At 41.9% G+C, this 5,678-nt stretch overlaps 1 pseudogene; it reads right to left on the reverse strand.

The window, feature by feature from the left end:
* Nucleotides 1-2,932: 2,932 nt before the first annotated feature.
* On the reverse strand, nucleotides 2,933-3,604 carry LOC114635915 (annotated as a pseudogene).
* Between the last annotated feature and the right edge of the window lie 2,074 nt (nucleotides 3,605-5,678).

Raw genomic sequence — 5,678 nt, forward strand, 5'->3', positions numbered from 1 at the left:
TGTGGAGCAGTCTATGAAGTCTTAGCCATGGCTGAGGAACTATTGGCAGTTGATGGATATTGGAGTTGGAGAAACAGTTTTTGCCAACTCCTGCCATTCAGAAGAAAGGATGTGACACAGTCCCTGCCACTGGATCAGAGGTAGCAGGGGCTGGGCCACCATGAGTGCTGATGTTTGGTAGGCATAAGACTTATTTGTATAATAAAGGACATAATTTACTTTCTGTTCCTCCTTCAGGGGAATGTCTTCTCTGTCAAGGTTATGATTCCGTGATAATCAGGTACAGCACAAGTCTGGGAGGTGAGGGTGTGTTGAGTGTCCTGAGCAAAATGTTAAACCTGTGACCTACAGGATAGGCCTTAAGCATGAGTTCAAGAATGTATAATTTCTCAACCATGCAAAATAGAAGGATGCAATATGAATTGTATTAGGGATTTCAGGAACCTAAAAGAACAGAGGCAGCTGGCCTATGAGCCATCTTGTCAGAAAGATATTAAGGAAGGAGACAGAGATCTGGGGAGTTAGTGATAACAGGGCAATATCCCACCCAGCTAAGTTTATTTTTTGTGCTTACAAAGGCAGACAGATATCTGAGTTCTTTTGCAATGTTAAAAAACAAGTATACTTGCTGTCTTCTTCTTCGAATCAAGGGGATATGGTCATAAAATGTTGGTGCATGAGATAATCAAAAGGGAACCTGGAGTAAATGACTGGATTGATAAAATACTGGAATTTTGGTCTGAAGGAGAGGTCTTCCCAGAAAGAACTGTTTGCAGGACACATGCAGCTCTTTTAGATTGTTTTTTAAGCAGCTTTTGACTTTGGTTGGAAACCCAAGAGTTATTCAGAGATTTTTTAGAATTTTTTCTACCATGAAAGAACTGTGTCTAGTAGAGAGCTGTCACAAACCCACTATATTGCCAACAGCTATCTACAGAGAGGTGTCTAGAAAGACACTGGGTCCAGCATGGATATGTAAGGGGCAATATGAAGCAGTTCCTCTTCCTGAAGCATTGCCAAGCCATTGATCTTCATGTGTGCTGATGACTGATGTTGGCCTGAAGCTGGTGTGCTATCTCTTCTATCTGTTTTACTTTTAATCTCTTCTTTCGGGGGAATAGACTTCCACCATTATTCAGATTTAATCACTCCATAATAAAAGAAACAGACACGATTCTCAGGAGTGAGGAATAGAGATATTCATGAGGCTGTGGCAGATGAGAAACATGCCTTCTTCTTGACCTTTAGAGCCATGGGAAAGAATCTAGACAATATAACCACATAGGCAATAGAAGCCTACATGGCTCTTTGTATTTTCCAATATACACTACTACCCCATCTATACTTTGTTCATTAATAGACTTGCAGCAAACCACTGACTCTCAGAGGACAGTATATTTTTAGACATATCTCTAGATTGGGTCCCTTCCCACTCAAGTGCACAGAGAAGGGAAATGTTAACAGGTAAAGGGTTTTAAAGAAGCTATGTAGTTTAATAATTGCCGAAGATTCAAAGAAAGTGTTTTCTTTTGGATATGTTTGTTTGTTTGTTTGTTTGTTTGTTTTGTACTCCATCTGACATCTCTATGTCTTATGGCCATATTTGAATTACAGTGTTGCTTGGAATTTCATTCTTATAATATAACACGTAGAGATATCAACAATAAGCTTTTTAATTTCCTAGAATATCCACTTGCCTCAAGGCTCACTCCATTTCAAGATAGTTGTTGGCATTCTTTCCCTCAGGACATAAGGTTTATAGGGGAAATGTTGAGAAAACAATCAATTTGAAGTCTATTTTGGAAGTCCTGGCAGAGAAATTGGATGGAGATATAATTTCCAAACATCTATGAATTAACAACCTCAGGCCAAAGCCATAAAAAATTGATTGAAAAGAATGCATATTGATGCATAGCAAGTTATCACTCACTAAAGGAAATAAGAGTTTCTCTGAACCGGAGAGAGTGGAATAACATAAGAAGCAAAAGAGAAAATTGGATGTTAACATTTCAGACCTGATTCCAAGAATTCATTTATCCAAGCTATGTTCTTGGTTAAGATGGATGGAAAAGAAAGTCTACCTAGCTTTGGAATCAGGTACAGCAAAGAGCTAATCCTTTAATTTTTCTGGTGATAATTCAATGTGATCATGAATTATTTTTCTCATGCCAACAAGGTTAATAGCAAGGAAATAGTATGTCTAATGGTGCTGTGTCTAAGACAGATAAGTCTGAAGCCAATCTAGCAATTTCCTGAAGCCCAGAGGAGGAAGAAAGAAGATATCACTTATTTCCTGTTTTCCATGAATATAAAACATGTTGATAAGAAAAGAATAGCAAAACTATGTATGGCAGGAATTGTAGAATGTAGGGTTGTGCATGTGCCATTACTTGCATGGCCTATAGATTGCAGCAAATGTTAGTAGGAATATATGCCAAGAATCAAAAATCAGCTACATCTTTTCAATCATACTGAGTCCTTGGAGCTTTGATTGAACTTTGGGATGACTACAAACTATAAAGAGAAAGCGTTTTTTTTTTTAAAGAAAATCAGTGAATTTAATTTGAATCACCTTGGGCAAGGTAGTCAAACAGAAGGAATGAAGTCTGAAAATATAAATTAGGGTACGTTTTATAAAACATTGTTGCACACCTTAGACTGCATCTAGTAAATTTTTTTTTCAGTTTATGTTTAAGATTTTATTAATATACTGGACATTTTTTGACTGACAATGCTGATTTTTAAGTAGTAGAAAATTTAAATAGATGTTAACTTCCCCATGAAAATTATCTTATGTGAAACAACCATGATGAACATCATTAGTATCTGTCTGTATTACAAGTTGTATTCAGGTCCAGTACTCACTTCGCCCAGGTTTTGTAGTATCATAGCACTTGGGTTGTACTTTTTTTTTTGACAAGAGGGGCACTTGCTAGGGCTCCTTCCTGTACTCCTCCTGGCCAGCTTTCATGGTCTCCTTCCTCCTGCCACCCTTTAGTGCAAAGAGCTGCAGGGCTCAGCCATAGGAGAAAGGCCAATTACTTCAGCAGGGGGCACTTGTTGATAGCGTTGAGGTTGGTGGATGCCTCTTCCTTACTATGCCTTCCAGACAGGAATGTGATACCAGGAACCACAAAGGGTTCAGTGCAATGAGTCTTACAACAGTTGCTATGGCAATTTCTTCATTGGAAGAAGTGCAAGCATGACTATGTTGGGCTTCAGCAAACTCCTTCAAGGAAGATAGAATGGCCACTCAGAGTCATGTATATAATATTCAATACCTTTTTAGTTACACACTGACAGTTCTGCAAGTCAAGGTCTCCATCAGGAAGGATTTTAGGCTCCACAATGGCTAAAATGCTACTCTGCTGTCAGATTTTAGAAGAATAGGCCTCAACACTGGCATATTTATGATAGGAGGGTTCAGAAGGAGTGTTCTCAATCTTTACCACATCATGCTACTTGGTAATGTCAGATCCATTCTTTTTTGCATTGGGCACTGTATTCAGAGGGCTCATGCAGCCCCTGGGTGGTGGTCTCACCACTGACTCATGGCAGAGGCATCACTTCCTTGTCTACCTTTATGCCATCATCATATCTGACACTGCCAAAAGGTTGCAGTTATCTCCTAACTTACAAATCTTAATCCATTTTTTTTTTCATTTTTTTTAATTTCTTTTTTTTTTGAACATGAAATGCTTTTTTTTTTAGCATGTTTTACAAGGGGAGGGGGTAAGAGGGTCCAGGTGGTAGAAAAGTACAAAATCTTCTTGGCCTGTGCCTTGAAACATGTCATGGTCTATATGGTACACTGCCTTGAATTATGATCTACCTGCAGTTGTTCAGAAGATATGGTACACTGCTTGAGTTATGGTCTCCCTGCTATTCTTAAGAAGACATGGTACTCTGCTTTGAGTCTATCTGCAGTTGTTAAGCAGGATCTTGCAGCTGCCAAGCTTCAGAGGACATTGTGCAGGTGGGGAAAGGTAGGGGGTAAGGGTAAGGGCGAGGGTCCTGGCTTCTGGCATCTCCCCCTTCTCTGTTTAGTTAGAGAAGGCGTCTTATGTTCAATCCCAACTATGTGAGTTTTGAATTTGGATGTCTAATTATGGGGGGGTCTTAGACAAGTTCACAACCCCAAAACACTGATGTGAGACGAGTCACATCGATGGTCGAAGGCTTTAGCCTGTCGACGATGGGTAACGTCAAGGGACTCTGATGTGGGTGAAAGGAGGGTGAGAGCCCTGTCTTAGGTCATGTAGGCTGCACCCACTCCCAGCACCACGCACTCCTTTTCGGCTGCATTGGGTGGGCCCCTGGGAAGTGGACCTACAATAATCCCGTCATTGGACTAACTCACAGCCATCCTAGTCTCTTGTAAATGTTCAAGTTACCAACCATTTGTCAGTTTGGGGTGTAATATTGTCATAAAGGAAGGCTCCCCAATGTTAGCGGCCATATCAAGGGTGGCCTTGGTTTAGGAAAAAGCCAATTTTTGTTGTGGTGATCAAGAGGCCAAGCTCTCTAGCGAGAGAAATTAGGGCAAAGCCAGGCATACCAGGAACCCTTCTGGAGGGCGTGGAAGTCTAGGGGTCGACCGTAGGGGGAGGCAGGGGAGCTGACAGCTGTGTCAGTCTCCTGTGGAGTCACTTCTGGATCCTCTGCAATTTTCAGCTGAAGGTAATGAACTTCAACTGCCTTCTTGATGGCAGCATCAACCTGGTTCCGTGGACGACAGGTCACGGGCGATGATCTCTGTCTTGCTCAATCTTGATGTCATGCGCACATCCTCTCAATGAGGGTCTGTCCGGATGGGTCCGTGCCTCGAGCCCCACGTCTGGGTGCCACGTGACCTGACCGGCAGGTCCTGGTTATTTGTGGGGGCGAAGAGGATTGCAACCTGCTATTCTTCAGAAGATATGGTACACTGCTTGAGTTATGGTCTCCCTGCTATTCTTCAGATGATATGGTACACTGCTTTGAGTCTATCTGCAGTTGCCAAGCAGGATCTTGCAGTTGCCCAGCTTCAGGGGACCTTGTGCAGGTGGGAAAAGGTAGGGGCTGAGGGTAAGGGTGAGGCTCCTGGCTTCTGGTCCATCTGGGTTAGAACTTCTAATAGCAGGCATCACGGGTGATTCAATTTTACCTGGAAAGAAAAAAGAAGGGGATTCTCAGGGAGATTTCTCTTCCCTGGATGTAAATTGTTATTCATCGTATTTATGATTGGGCCTGGCTTTGTGAGGGTATCTATTTTTTTCATTAATATTTGTGGTAGCCGGTTAGCTGTGCCTTCTGTGGTATTGGGCAGGCATATCAGTCCTCGGCTCCATAAGGGAACTGGGACTGGGGCATTCCCTTTATGGGTATGAGGGTCCTTCCCCATATCTGTGGCAAAGTTTTGTTGGTCTTGGTGGTGCCCGAGGTCACCAACATGGTCAGCAAGAGATTTGCCATGAGCTTTCAGCTTTAGAGAGAGAAAAGTGAACAAGGCATGATGGAGAGTATTTCAGGGGGACTCCTTCTGAGGGGGTACCGTTCCCCCTCTTTTGTTTTTAAAGCCAATTTTTCAGAGTTCTTGTAAAATCAGGGCAGAAGCGCCAACAGTTGCTCCTTCCACACTCAGAGAGTCATGAAGGCCTTATTTAAGGATATATAAATCTATATTAATAATCTTTTGT

This window comes from Grammomys surdaster, unplaced genomic scaffold (assembly GCF_004785775.1).
Source record: "Grammomys surdaster isolate TR1022 unplaced genomic scaffold, NIH_TR_1.0 119665, whole genome shotgun sequence".
In the NCBI taxonomy this organism is placed as follows: Eukaryota; Metazoa; Chordata; class Mammalia; order Rodentia; family Muridae; genus Grammomys; species Grammomys surdaster.